Raw genomic sequence first — 16436 nt, 5'->3', positions numbered from 1 at the left:
AAGCCAACATTAATAATTGTAACCTGATACATGGAAAGTACAGCCAGTACGTAGTGCCCATTAGATTCTTAACAAATGATTCTTTCTTTTTTTTTTGTCTAGTTGCGAAACCTGAATTTCTGTTGCCCTGATGTCTTCCAGAGTTTTCAGAATACTGTGTTTGATATTACCAGGCGATCAATTCATATTCTCAGCATTGAGGGACACCACATTTTGCCAACCTTCTAATCCAGTCTACAAAGAGTGGAAGTCACTAAAAGAGTATTTATCACATCTCTTCTTCAGAGAACTTCATGTTCAACACTTGCTGAGCCATACAATTGCTGAGATACAGAACATTTCATTCGGTGACAAAAAATTCACCAGGCATTGAAATCTTTGTGATGACAATAGAGTGTTTTCTTTCTTCAGAAGCTCATTAATTTCAAATGTGCATACCAAAGAAATGCAAGCCTTAGTTGGAATGTATGCAAATGCTCCATCACAGAAACTTACTAGATGGGAGCAAAACGGTTTTCTCAGAACTCACTGAATCCTATCTAAAGTGTTCAGAAGAATCTCTACAAAGCAAACTCATTGTCAGAAAGAAGACAGAAGGCCATTGAAGATTTTCTAGCAGGTTCTTGGTACAGCTTCTTCAGAAGAAATAAATTAAACAAGAATCCTGAAGCTATTACAAAGACTATATGCATTTTTTTTTTTTTTTGCTGTTGGTTTTGGTGTTGTTAGTAATTGTATACAACAACATTCTTTAGTTTGGAAATCAACAATTAGGTTTTTAATAATCAAGCTAACTCAAGATTAAGGATAACAATTGACTCTCAATTTAAGGTTTTTAATAATCAAGCTAACTCAAGATTAAGGATAACAATTGACTCTCAATTTAAAGCATCTTAAAATATTTTACCACCCTGTTGCAATTTCTTTTTCCCTAAAATACCACGCTGTTTTAGAACTACTAATGATTCCTCAACATATGCCTAGACTGGTGACCTTATCTTCCAATTTCACAAGGTAAAATTAGAGAAAAATAAGTGGTTACTCATTCACACTTATACGTGAGACAGCTGCAGGAAGACTCGAGAAAGGAGCACGATTTAGGTAGCACGTGCCATGCAAAGATGTAAAACAAAAGATGGTCTTTCATGGCCTGAAATTTTGTACATCACCCTTCCTGTAAAACTGCATCATTGCAAGATCAAACATATTTATTTCTCTCCTCTGCACCCAAGAGATGCTGTCATTTGGTACACAGAGAGATTGACAATAAGCATGGGAATGTCACTTCTGAGCAGAGAGAAGTCCAGTATATCAGATCATGAACACTAAAAGCCACAAGAAGCCATACAGGTAGCAAATGTTCCTACAATAGTTGCTCCCACCCCAGGCATAACTAGAATGCCAACATGCGGTGTTGATTCTGGTAGGTTTTTCGTCTCTACTGCCATAGTGAATTCCTTTCCAGGCTTTTCTTCCATTTCCAATTTTTATCAGAAGGAAACGTGAACTGTTTGGAGGTTACTTGAGAATTGTTCTATATAAACTTTGAACATTGTGAATTTTGTATTGCTCTCAAGATCACTGCCCCTCCACATTCTCTGGTACCTTTCTGAGTAGTATCACCAATTTCCTGAGAATTTAGGACACTTTAGGACTTCTCACACTGAATAAGCTACTGCAAATGGCCACCAAGAGGTTTGACAATCTTTCTGGAAGTCAGACCTGGGGAAATAAATTGAAAGGCAATTTAAACTACTCTGCAAGCAGCACTTGAGACTTTTTCTCTCATTTTGCAGCACCTCCAAGAAACTTAAGAAAGAGAAGTGGCCCAGAGAACCCTTGCTGCCACAGGCACTGAGAAATAGACACAAAGATAATAGTTTCTGTCACAGAACAGAACAGTCTGTGATGGCTTTTCTGCAGGAGTTTTAAAAGTGAGGCTAACACACTCTGTGTGAGTTCTCGCTTGCCTCTGCCACCAAGATGCAGAGAAGCTCATGAATACTTACTTTCCAGCAACTACCACAGCTGCCAGACTCCACAGGGAGGAGATGAGACGTGCATCTTCGGTGTACCCATAGGTAAGAGCAAAACAGGAGAGATATCCTTGCTCATGCTGGGCTTGTAACTCCAGGTGGCCCTGCTGGGCACATATGGTAGCATCAATGAGAGCAAGTTTATTTACCTGCTCTGGGTTTCTGCTGTTGTTCCCATCATTGATTTATTTAGTTGATTTTAATTTCTTCTGCCTGGCTATATTGTATATTTGTTAACTGACTTAAATACATTTCTTTTTGCAATAAAGCGTGTTATTTCTAATTAATCATCTAAAAGTAAGAGTAGGCTCTAATGTAAGTCCCAAAGATTTTCTCCTCTGGTCCACCTGGTCCACTCCCCATGCCACTCCCACTCTGAGCTCTCCTGGGTTTGCAAGACCTCTGACCTCTGCATTCACCTCATTTCTGACTTTTAATTTTTCATCAGATATGGAAACTGATCTTGAATCTTGATTTTAGACCCTTGATTCACCTCCTAAAATGTAACTATTTACACAGAACTGGTATCCTTCTGTCTATATCAGTGGATCAACACTCTGTGGGAACTTGTGGGAAAAGGAAATTCTATGGCCCCACCCCATACCTGTTGAATCAGGAATTCTGGGGGAGTGGGGCACAGCAATCTGGCTTTTAACAAGCCCTCCAGGTGACACTGGTGAGAACCATTAAGGTGTACAAATTCTCCTACCTTAACCAGCCCTGGGTCCTGAATCCAATTATGTTGTCAGCACACCAGCATTTGCCCGTTCCTCACAGGGGCGTTAGGACAAGACAGAAGGCAAGCAGATGTCACTAAGCTGGAGCCGCAGTCTATGACCATGAAACAAAAAAGAATAAGCAGACACAATGCCTTTTAACTAGAAACCTTATACACCATGGCAAGCAGAAATTATGGCCCCAAACCAACAAACTGATATTTATCTTAAGGGATTGTATATTCCTATATTGGGGTTGGAAATAAAAGGACACTAGGAAGGAGGAGGGAGGAAAGAAGAAAGAAAAGGAAGGAAGGAAAAAAGGAAGGGAGAAGGAAGAAAAGAAGATGAGTGAGAGGAGAGAGAGAGGAGTAAAGCCAAAAGGTTAGTGACAAGAGGAGAGATATGTGGATTAACAGCCACTTGGTTTAATAAGATATGAGGTTTGATTAAGCTCAAGGATAATCGTATGAAGAAAGGCAAAAGTTTCCCAACTCCTTTAACAGGAAGGAGTGGTATCTCAAAGCTGTTCATTAGTAGAAAGATTAGGCTTATTGCCCTGATGCTCCTAGTCATAAATTAGCCTCAATGGCTTAAAATTACCAGGAGGTAATTTCCAGCACATCTTAAGAGAAGTTGTGATCTCACCCAAGAAGGAGTCAACTGCTTGATACGGTTAGGAGTGCCTTGCACTAGAACTATTCAAGGAAGAGTTAAAAATACTCCTGGATGTATTAGGGTGTACTTGGAAACAGGAGTGTACTGAGGGGCTTCCATTCCAATTTTAAGTTGAATTTTAAGACAAAACAAATCAGTGTTTAGGAAATATAGGAAGCAGTCATTTCACTAAAAGTAGTTTTAATTAATTAAAAAAAAACTGGGGATCCATGCATGTTTCATAATTTCATGATTGTAAAACAGGAGATAGAAAGTGTCTGATACTGGTAAATAAGTTCACTTTTCTACACTACTCTTTTATATTTGTACCCAGAGCAAGTCAGTGTAGTTAGAAGAATTGAAAACATGGGGAACCTAAAGGCATCATTGTTCTGAGAGACATCTGCATTGATCAAGGTGGTAGAGGAAGACACCCTCAAGAGAAATGAATGCATGAAGAGGAAAGAGACGAAGAAGACAGCAAAGCGAGAAGGTGAGTGCAATTAGCACGAAAGCTATGGGTCCTGACCTTTCACCACGATCATAGCTCGACTAGTAGCTGCATATTTCATTGGCTCAGTCAGCATCAATGTAGACACAGCATCTCAGAGTGAATGGTGTTGGTTCCCTCCCATGCCCGAGTAAGCGAGCTGGTAACCTAAAGAGACAACGTAACAGCTAGAGTTTAGAGTTCATACGAACATTCTCTGATTATGACAAAATAAGTCGATCATATCTCAAGCCCTTTCCATCTGCTATTATTGGTGTTGTGAAAAAGAGAAAGCAGCAAATGCCTTCTCTGAAGTTACCTTGAGAACCTGGATTTTCTTGGAAGTGCTCTTATGATACAGTGGGACTAAGTTGTACTTTGGGGTCAAAAGAGGTGTGATCAAAGCACAATTCTTCCAACTGAATAATGGTGTAACAGAGCAATTTCCTTTATTTATTGTAGCTATAACTTATTCATCTGCAAAATGGGATAATAGCTTCTTTTGTTTTTTTAATGAATACATTGGCCACTCTTTCCATCCAGTGCTTGCTCTTTTTTTTTTTTTTTTTTGTGAGGAAGATCAGCCCTGTGCTAATATCCGTGCTAATCCTCCTCTTTTTTGCTGAGGAAGACTGGCTCTGAGCTAACATCTATTGCCAATCCTCCTCCTTTTTTTTTTTCCCCCAAAGCCCCAGTAGATAGTTGTATGTCATCGTTGCACATTCTTCTAGTTGCTGTATGTGGGACGCGGCCTCAGCACGGCGGGAGAAGCTGTGCGTTGGTGTGCGCCTGGGATCCGAACCGGGCCGCCAGTAGCGGAGCACGCGCACTTAACCGCTAAGAAATGGGGCCGGCCCCGGGATAATAACTTCTGTAAGAGTAAATGAGGATAAGAACATCTAGTCAATGTGTGGCCGACTAGCAGCCTCCCCAAAAGGAGTGAAGTTGTGGGTTTTGTTGCCTTCCAGAGCCTGATCTGAAATCTTTCTGGCTCTGAAACATTACCCTAGCAGTGTCTCAGAGTGGATGGATTTAGTGTTTGTTACCTGCAAGATCTCTCAGAAGAAATGAATATGTGGAACTGAATACCTATAGTTTTATATATGCTATGACATGTAATTACCTAGAAAACTCAACATTGATCTCCACTGGCAAGCTTATTTTAAGAAGCAAAATTATAAACAATAAGGGTTTGGTGGATAAGAAATTAGGAGCAGGAAAGGATAGGTTATGTGTTCTTATTCTCATGTTTCATGACATCTGGCTAAGAAAACCTAGTTCAGCTGCTTCTGCATAGAAATTGCCTTGAAATGGGACGATTATATTTGCCTTGCAATATCCAAGGCACTCTCTTCCCCACATGGTTTTTGAATGGGTACTGTCTACCTTGATAACCTTGACTCTTCCTTATTCTTTGCTCTCTTTCCTAAGCAATCCCCTTCTGATTGATGTAGTCTTTATTTTAAAAAGGACATTATATCATATATTAATTTTAAAAATGAATTTTGAAATAAAGCAGACCTGGTTTCTCATTCCAGCTCTGCTAACTATGGGTTTATAACTTTGAAAAAGTAACTTACTTCTTCATATCTGAGTTTCTTATATATAAAATATTTTTAACAACCATGCCTGCCTCATATGTTGCTTTTTTGGATTAAATAAAATTACGTTTGCCCTCTATTTTGGTACTATCATTATTCCCACTTTACAGATCAGTAAGTACAGATTTATAGAGGTTAGATGAGTTACTCAATAGGACAACACTAGCAAGTGGATGATCAAGGGTTCAAACACAAATGTAGTGACTCCAAGAGCTACTTGCTTAACCGCTACTCCATAGAGGAAGCTTTCAGGCTACCCTGTGAAACTTTTTAATGTAGAGAACAAGCTTGATGGGATACACCCTTCTGAAGTCTGCCCATCATATAGAATAAGGGATGTGGTGAAGAAAATGTACTATCTGGCATCTTCCTCAGTGCCAGACACTCTCTTTCCTATTGGATCCTTGTGTTTTCATGCTAATCTCCCTTACTTTTACTCCTTTTGCTCTGATATTTTGCTGCCATGATAAGGAAAATCTCACTTCTGTTTGTAATGAGAGGAAACCATCTATGATGTCTGAGAGACTCCATTTTAGTTTTAAACAAACTTCATTGTTTTTCTATTAATATTAACTCAAGTGTCTTCAGCCCCACAAAGTCCTTCCCACTTGCCTTTCCCTCAAGCCCTCCCTGATCAACTCTGCCCCCTAACCCCCACTGTGTGTTGATTGGATAAGAAGCCCTGATGATGTGCTGTTATAAATGCGCGTATGACATGTGGTAACTACCACAAACCTCAGTACACAATTGCTGTTCACATAAACCACTCAAGCCACAACCCCATCCAACTTGTCCTCCCTTCTCCCCAACCACGTGAATACTTTTGCTTCTGTTTTGCTTGGCTTGCTTCCCATTTTTGTTCAGTCTCCACTTGTGGAGAAGACCCTTCAATCCAGAATCCTCTGCTCTGTGAGTATTAATAAACGTGTGCATCTTACCGCCGTGTCATTAGCCCAGCCATCCAATAAGTTCCTGAATGAGTTACCACCAAAACCTTTGGTCAATTTAAAATATTGTTTAAATACCATCTTTGTATTCTTGCACATAGTTCCCCTTTTGAAAGGTTTTATAAAAACCCCAATTCTAAAATAAATTTGAAGGAATGGGCAACACCTTGAAAGCAATATAAAATTCAACACCTCATTGGCTTTCTTCTCTCCCCAGAAATCCCCCTTTTCCTCTTCTTTCCCATGTTTGTTGAAGCTGTAAAGCTCTTCCTTATTATCCAAGGTATACCTTGTCCCTTTACTTATCAATTTTTGATCACCTATTTGAGATCAGAGGACACAAAGATTAAAATATTGCTAAGTTTAGTTCCTATAGATTCTTTTTCCTTTACCATCTGGGAATCCAATTAGATAGAAAACATCAATTCTCCGTGTATAATATTTCCTTATTAACATTCATCTGAGTTTTTATTTAAATACTATCCTTGTTCAAGTCTTTAATTCTTCACTTCATTAATATTCCAGTAGCCTCCACTTTGTTTCAGTGCTACAAATGAACCTCTGATCTTTGCCAGCACACACACACAGAGAAAGAGAGGGCATCCTATATCATATACACATTTCTTCTGTCATTCTTTATAACTCCCAATAGTTACCATCAATTACAAAATCAGTTTGAAAGTCTCTTGTTATTTCAAACTGGTAATTCCAAACACTCCATCCATCCAAATTTATGCTTTCCACATTGCAGGTTCCCATGTTTTCACTCTTTTTATTCTTAGGCTTTCTTGGACAAAGAGTATCCTTTCCTATTCCAAATTCATCTGTTCAAATCCTATCTTTTCTTTTTATCCCAATTTTTGATCTTGAAAAATTCTAAACTTACATTGAAGTTGATGGAATGGTGCAAAGGACTTGACTACGGTGGCTTTAACTCTCTTTGCCCTTACCTCTCTCCATACACGTGCACACACACACACTCATTCACGTATGCATGCACACCCAAGATCCATTTGGTATTGAGTGATAGACATATTGACACTTCACTCTTAAATAATTCAATATTTATTTCATAAAAATAAGGGCACTATCTTACATTACTACAATAATATTATTATACCTGTCTATTCAGTTTTTATTTCAGTCACTACTACAATAGATAGTTCTTATTTACACTGAAAGCTTACTATCTTATGCACCTTGCCATATACCTTAACACTTTCCTCCTTTAGAATTTAGTAAATGTGCTTGCAAAGGTAGGTGACATAACACTCATAGGAAGCTATTTTCAACCAGTAGGAGTCTTGAAGCAGTGGATGAATATCCCAGCCCCTTGTCTTTTGGTTACATTTCTGGAGTGCATTCTATGCAGCTTGTCAGAGAATTCCTAGAGGAACAGCTACCCAGATGCCTACAGTAAACAGTTACATTAAAGCTGCACATTTATATGAGGTCTCTACTTCCCTCTGTCACTTTCTCCACTCCATTTCTTTTCCTGGGATCACCTTTAAAGATTTTATTTATTTTATTTTTTCCCCCCAAAGCCACAGTGGATAGTTGTGTGTCGTAGCTGCACATCCTTCTAGTTGCTGCATGTGGGACTCGGCCTCAGGATGAACGGAGAAGTGGTGCCTCGATGTGCACCCGGGATCCGAACCCGGGCCACCAGCATCGCAGCGCGCGCACTTAACCACCAAGCCACAGGGCCGGCCCAGATCACCTTTAAAATAAACTATCCACACGTAAGTTTTTGTCTCAGGCTCTCATCTTGGGAGAATCAAAACTAAGATTATAACACACTAATTTAAAATTGATTTAATATTATTATTTAGTATTCAATTTATATTCAAATTTCTTTAATTGTCCAAAATTATTTTATTCCCAATCCAAGATCCAGTCAAAGATCACTCTTTCTATTTGTCTTTTAAGTAAAAACCCTCCATCTTCATCAGTTTTCGTTTGTTTGTTTTTACATGGCATTGAACATTTTAAACATTTTGGGCCAGTTTTCTTATAGAATGTCTCACAGTCTGGATGTGCCTAATTTTTACCTCATGATTATTTCAAGTTAAACATTATATAAGTGGTATTGTATAATTCCCATCGAATCATGTCAGAAAGAAATCTTTCCAATTTTTGAAGACTCAGTTCTAACTGATCTCTGTACTGGGACGCATTTCATTTGGCTCATTGGACAATGACTATATCCTGAATAAACTGTGAAATCCTATAGCAGGTGTTTTGTTTCATACAGAAGGCTTTGCATGCATACCTGAGCACCCCACCAAGACGATAAGTCCAGGAAAATTCATGAATATATCTTGGTCACCTTTGCAGTCCCTCAAGTGACTTTCAAAATGTTGATGGTTTTCTAATGAGTGAATGAAAATATAAATAACCTTATATATGTTTTTAGATGTTATAATTATATTAATTAGCATGGAGACAATGTTTTTCTCCTTCCCCTAATAATCTATAAGAGAAAACAAACAAGCTTCAGCATAGTTGAGGTCAACTAACCACAGAAAACTAAATAAGTTTATCCATACACACACGTACACAATACACATATGCACACAAATATATATCTGCACATATATTTCTATGAGTTTTGGATGCTTCCAGGGAATGAGGCAGTTTCTTTTTTGTTTTAATTATGAAAAATGGTCTGGTACTTCATTAAATGAGTATTAAAATTTTTAACATTTTCATCTTTAGAAACGCAGCCCATTCACAACCAGTCATTTGTTAAATTTGGAAACTGTTCATTTTCTTGGTAAGTTTCTCCCCTCCAGGACGTACATACGATGCAAGTTCTTGCACCAGGATTTTTTTTAACACATCCTACAGAGAAATGAACTTGACATCGTGTGGTGAGGAAAATAAATTTACCCTGTACCTAGTTTTTCCAATGACAGGGTGTCTGATTGATCTCTCACTCTTTGCTCACCTGCATGGCCATTATGTGCTAACCAAATATTACTTGAATTGGCAGTAGTTTTTTTCTCTTCATATCTACAATAGCACCACAAAACCTGTCACTCAAAATGTCTCTACAAGGGGTTATCTATTTCAAGTTGTAAAGGAGATTGTACAGGGGAAAAAAGAAAAGGGAAACTTCTCTAAAGAGGAGTATTACTTTCTATTATAATATTACCTTGTCAAGCATTTTATCTTGTGGCTACTTGAGCTTTGAAAGGAATACCATACTTCAAATTCTCTCCAAAATCCTAATCATTCTAATGTTTCAAAGACTAATGTAGCTAAACAGATTTTCATGGTTATTGTTAATCTATAATATCAGCCATCTCAATGCCATATTTTTCAGTCCAGCCCTGGAGAATTGCAGGAACACCACACCTACTAGCCTTATAGAGTAGCCATAGCCAACCTCTAAATTTTCTATCAATCTTCACCGCCCATCCTTAATCGTTTTGACTTGCTACTGTTTCAGTGACCCTTCATCCAGTTTCTGGCTTTTGCTCCCATTCATGGTAGGGGCTCCTACCTTTTTCCTGTACTATCTGTATCTGGTCCACTCATGTTCTCACTTTTCTTTCTTCATCAGAGACTCAAGCTTCTTGCTGCCTTCCCTAGTTATCACTGAACGGAATTCCATACTAGGGAACCCATTGGATCTATCAGTGTTCTGTTTTGTTTTGTTTCATGTTTCTTGAAGTCTAGCTCCAATATCTGCCCACGGTGGAAGAAATTAAGAGAGATGCAGGGTTTTTGTTTTATTTTGTTTTGTTTCCAATCTGCTTTGGAATGGGTGAAAATTACACCTTATCTTTGTATAATCATTTAGTTATATCCCTATTTAACATATATGGCATTTCTACTATTTTTTTCAGGTACTGTGCAATATTCCCAGCATATAGAAATACCAAGTCTTAGTTCTTCAAAGTCAGATAATGCATTAGTGTTCATTTGTTTTAGGAACAATGCTCTGAGATATGAAAGGCTTGGATTTTCATCATGATATAGATTGATAAAAAAGTTAAATAATGGTTCAAGGTCATGTGTCCAATAAGAGGCTGTGTGGGACCTAAAGATAAGGTACTAGCATCCACCACAAAGTCTTAACTCCAAACCACACTAAGTCAAGAGAGTTGTTGCCATCACCCAGTAATTAGAAGGATGAATTGACTAGTTCTGTCATATTTGGGTTCATCTTTTCTGGATCCTAGACTCTGTGAATGTCAAAATGCACAATTAGTTATATGACTATGCTAGAAATTTGGTGAGAATGGCTAAATTTATTCTGAATGCTACCCACCTTTCTATATGGCTAAAATATTGTTGAAAGAAAACTGAATGTTGCTTGGGAAGCATTTGCATTCTTTTCAAGAATGCTCACATTTTAAAAGTAAAGCACAAGGCTGTTTGCAGATACCTTGGAAATTTTGCAAATAAATCATGAATTTACCATGAAAATTTTGTAATCCTCTTCTAGAACCACAGTTTTAGGGAAATATTTGTTATGTAATTACCCACATGTGCCTGTGAATGGCAGATGATAGTCTTACTTTATGGGAAGCAATATCTCACTTTGGTTTTTTATGCATTCATTCATTCATTCATTCATTGAGGTATTCCTTTTTTACTTCAGTATGTTTATTAAGTGTTTACTTTGTACTAGGCTCTCATTTTACTGAAAACTTATGAAGTCAGCATAGGTTTTTACGTATAATCTTATTACTCAAGGATTTTTATCCTTCATGTAGTCTCTTCCACATTGAGAAGAAACTCTAAATTTTGTTGTCATTGTTATTAAACTGGACAACTTCCTTTATCCTCTTAGCTCCTCCTGACACAACTCGGAAAGCCAAAGATAAGAACTAGGAAACTTGAAATTTAGAAAACTGGGAAATTGATGCTAAAGAGATTTGAATTTTGTCTCTTTCTAGTCTATCGGGAAACTGTTAATGTTTTCAGCTGTTATTTTGTTTTTCTCAAATCTTCAGAGATTTATCTACTGAGTGTTATGTCTGTTCAGAGGGACAATAAGTTTTATTTTGCAGTTAATGGTGACAGTGGGCAAGATGAAATGTTGGCAAAAACAAACAAAACAAAACTTGAAAACAAAGCAATTGTGCCAGGCTGGAAAATGAGTCCTCCAAAAGAAGTCCATATCCTAATCTCTCAAACCTGTGAATATTACCTCATATGACAAAATAGGTTCCTTTTGGGTGTAATTAAGTTAAGGAACTTGAGATGGGGGGATTATCCTGGATTATCTGGGCAAGCCCTAACCATAATCACAGGTGTCCTTGAGGGAAACTTGATATGCACAGAGGAGAAGGCTATGTGAAGACAGAGTACAGAGAGAATTGAAAATACTAATCTTGAAGATTAGGGTGATACAACCACAGTCAAGGACTGTCAGCAGCCACCATCACCTGGAAGAGACAATGGAGAGATTCTCCCCTAGAGCCTCCAGAGGGAGTGTGGCCCTGCGCACACCTTGATGTTGGCAGTGATACCACTTTCAGACTTCCGGCCTCCCGAACTATAAGAGAATGAATATGTGTTGTTTTAAGTCACAAGTTTGCGGTAATTTGTTACAGCTGCCTCAGGAAACTAAAACAGTAATACAACCTAACCTATGGTTGATAAGTATTTTTTAATAAGGAAACTGAGCAAATACATTGAGTTCATAGATAAATGGCCAGTGGTTGTGTGTCTTTGATAGTTAACAAATTCCCTGAGCAGTGTTTTCTTTAACTCTAAAATGGTGGTAAAGTCGTGCCTTTCCCTCTTCAGCCATGATGGAGTAACCCGATTTATTCTCCCACTTTAAAAACTAGAAAACTCAAAAATGACATGTTTTAAAATATAGTGTATTAATAGAAAATGTGAGGTTTATCAAGCCAACAGATCAGTAGATAATTGCCATCAGAAAGATAGTTTGTTACTCAGAGTTCTCAAGAAGAGCAGTCATGCCATGCCAAGGGGGTGGGGGAGACTGAGGAAGCACTGGGGTCAGTCAGGTGGCAGAGAGAGGATAAACTTTGAGCAAGAGCCTTTACTGTGGAAGGAATTGGTGAAGTGGGGTAAGAAAGCTTAGAATTGCCTAGTTTGAATAATTTCAGTGAGCTCTGGGGCATAAGGACTATTCCTAGTTGTCCAGTACGTGGCCCTGGTGATCAGGGCAGGTGGATGGTGGCTCAGAGCATAACAGCCCACCACAGGAGGTGGTTGGAGTGTGACCTCTAGATTGATTGCTTTCTATTTGAAAAGTGAACTCCAGGGAGGAGGATTCCTCTTGAGAGAAGCAAGAAGTGGCAAAGAAGGCAGGAGGTCAAGGCAAGGCAGCTCAGACATGTTATCCATAACAAGGCATGTCCAACATATGGTGGGGGGGGGGCAGATGGTAAAACATCAAGTTAACAGAGGCTAGAAACATTGTTAATACTATATATGAAACAAAGATTTTTAGATATTGTGTAACAGGCAACATAAGACAATGCCCACTCAGAGAAGGGAGCAAAGAGGCAAGCCCTACAGTTGCCCCAGCGTAAAACTAGGAGAGAATTTAGAGGCCAAAGCACAGGGAAGGTAAAGCTATACAAAGTCCAGAGATTTCATCCAGTTGAGGAGGTAGAGGTGAGTGCCGTGGAAAGGCAAAACATGGACTAGGAGAACACTACACAGAATAGGAGTTCATGAGAGCTCTGGGAAGGAAGCCACGGAGGCTTCGGCTGAGGACTCATCCTTGCATGCTTGTGAGCAAATGCTGGAGTATGCTCTGTTGGGTTTTTATTCTCTATACCAAGTGGTACAATATTATCTGACAGAAAACTGTGATAAGTTAAGATGTATGTTGTAAACTCCAGAGAAATCATTACAAATAAAATTAAAATAGTTATAGCTAAAAAGTCAGTAGTGGAGGTAAAATGGAATTAAAAAAATATTCTATTCATTGACGAGAAGTAAGGAAAACAGTCTCTTACTTTCCTTTCTTCCTTTGGAAATAAAGCAGAGAGGAGACAAGTAGAAGGAGGACAAATCAAAGAAGACAGGGAATAATTAGAAAAAAAGTAAGTAGCAAGATAATAGATTTAAAATCAACTGATAAGAATATTAAATATAAATAGTCAGATTAAAAGGCAGAGATGATCAGATTTGATAAAACAGTAAGAATAAACCATATGATGTCTACAAAAACACCTACTTTAATCCACTTTAAACACAAACAGTTTAAAATAAAAGGATGAAAAAGCTATACCATACAAATACAAATATAAGAAAAAGCTGAAGTGGCTATATTAATATCAAAGTAGATTTCAGAACAAGAAATACTACCACAAATAAAGAAGGATATTTCATAATGATCAAAGAAAAAGTTTTTTCACCAAGAGATCAGGATAAACCTAAATGTGTATACATCTAACAACACAGCTTCAAAGTACAAGAAGCAAAATATGAGAGAACTGAAAAGAGACAGAGACAAATCCACAGCTTTGGGTGGAGATCTCAATGCTCCTCTCTCAACAATTGGAAAAAGAAATAAATAGAAAATCAGCAAGGATCTCAAAGGCCTGATCAACTCAATCAGTCAAATTGACCTGACGTTTAAAAAACACACCACCACAAAAGAGAAAAATACACATTCTTTCCAACTGCACATAGAACATTCACCAAGATAGACCATATTTTGAACCATAAGACAAGTCAATAAAAGAGAGAAGGTACAATTACCAGTATCAGGAATAAAAGGGAAAACATGACCACAGATCCCATGAGCATTAGAAAGATAACAACGGAATACTATGAATAAAAGCATGCTAATAAATTGAACAATTTAAATGAAATGGAAAATTTCTTAAAAGACACAACCTACCAAACCTCGCTTAAGCAGAAATAATCTGAATAGAACTATATGTGTTAAATAAATTAAATTTCTACTCATAACTTTCCCACAAATAAAACTTGTGGTCCAGATGGCTTCACCGGCAAATTCAACTACATATATAAATATATAAATATATAAATATATCATATATATAAATATGAACTCTTCCAGAATATAGAAGAAGAAGAAACATTTCCCAGCCCTTTTATGACACCAGCATCATTCTGAGGCCAAGATTAGGCAGTCATTTCAGGAAAACTTCGGACCAATATCTCTCATGAATACAAAAGATAAATTCCATAACAAAATATGGACAAACCAAATCCAGCAATATATAAAAAAGATAACAAATCATGAACTAGTGAGTTTTATCTTAGGAAGGACAAGTTGATTAATATTAAAAATCAATGGAATTCACTATATTCATATGCTAAAAAATGTGATTATCACAATAGATGCAAAAATAAACATTCCACATAACGCAACAAAGGAATAAAAAAGAAATTCTTCAACCTGAGTAAGGGTACCCATGAAAAACTGACAGCTAGCATCCACTTAATGGTGGAAGTCTTCATTCTTTTCTCTTATGATCAGGAAAACAATGAACACCCCTTCTCATCACTTCCCTTGAACATTATACTGAATGTCCTAGCAAGCACAAGGTAAGAAAAAGATAGAAAAAGTATAAAGATTCAAAATCAATTATAAAAACTGTCCTTATTCACAAATGACGTTTGTTTATGCAGAAAATCTTAGGAAACCCAAAAATTTTACTAGAACTTATGAATGAGTTTAGTAAGGCTGCATAAAGAATGATTAAAAAAAAATTACAAAAAGTCAATACTATTTCATTGTACTACAATGGAACAAATGGAAATTAAAATGAAAATCATGCCATTTACAATGGCTTAGAAATTTATGAAATATTATGGGGAAATTTAACAAAAACATACAAGACTTGCACACTGAAAATTACAAAATGTTCCTGAGAAAAATGAAAGTAGATTTAAATAAAACAGAAGATTCATTATAGGAAGTTTTAACATTTTAAGATGTCTGTTTTCCCCAAATTCAGCTAAAGATTCAACCGAATCACAAATATCCCAGCAAAATGTTTTTATATAGAAATTAATAGGCTGATTCCAATATTTCAGTATTTTCACTGCCTGATTTGATGATATACTCTAAAATTAAAGTGTAAGCAGTGTATTATTAGCATTAAGAAAGACATGTAGATGATGTAACAGAATAGAGTTCAAAAATAGACCCATATATTTATAGTCACTTGATTTTCAGCAAAGGTGCAAAGACAATTCAATGGCAAAGGATAATTGTTTCAACAATGATTCTGCAACATTTGGATATCAATATCCAAAAACTGAACCTCAATCCTCACCTCCTCCAAATAAAAATTATCTCAAGATGGATCTTAAACCTAATTGTTAGTGTGAAAGCTATAAAACTTCAAAAACAAAACATAGGAGAAAACGTAAATGATCTTAGTTTAGGCAAAACATTTTAAAATAAGAAAATAAAGCATGAGGTATAAAAAAATGATATTTTAGACTTTATCAAAGTTAAAAAGTTTAGTTCTTCAAGACACTATAAGGAAAATGAAAAAAATGCAAATCTTAAACAGAGAGAAAAAAGGGCAGGACATTCATTTGATAAACAACTTGTATCCAGAATTCATAAGAATTCTTACAACTCAATAACAACACACCATCTGATTTTTTAAAAAATGGGCAAAAGATTTGAAGAGATGCCTCATCAAAGAATATATCAAAGGGCAAATGAGCCCGTTAAAAAAGGAACAGTACCATCAGTCGTTTGTGAAACATAAAAAAAGATTACAAGGAGATAGTAATATCTACCCATTACAAGGTCTAAAATTAAAGACTTAACAATATCAAGTTTTGGCAAGACCATGCTATAGAACAACTAAGCTTCTCATACATTGTCTGTGGGAATAAAAAACAGTGCAGCAACTTTGGAATATAGTTTGGCCATTCATTATAAAAAACAGTCACTTATCATATGGCCCAGCAATTCCACAGCTAGGTAGTTACCCAAGACATATAAAAACTTCTGAAGACTTGTATTCGGAAATTCATAGAAACTATCTCCATAA

Source organism: Ceratotherium simum, chromosome 30 (assembly GCF_057802395.1).
Source record: "Ceratotherium simum simum isolate JZ-2026a chromosome 30, ASM5780239v1, whole genome shotgun sequence".
Lineage (NCBI taxonomy): Eukaryota > Metazoa > Chordata > Mammalia > Perissodactyla > Rhinocerotidae > Ceratotherium > Ceratotherium simum.
Note: the sequence above shows the minus strand (reverse complement) of the source record.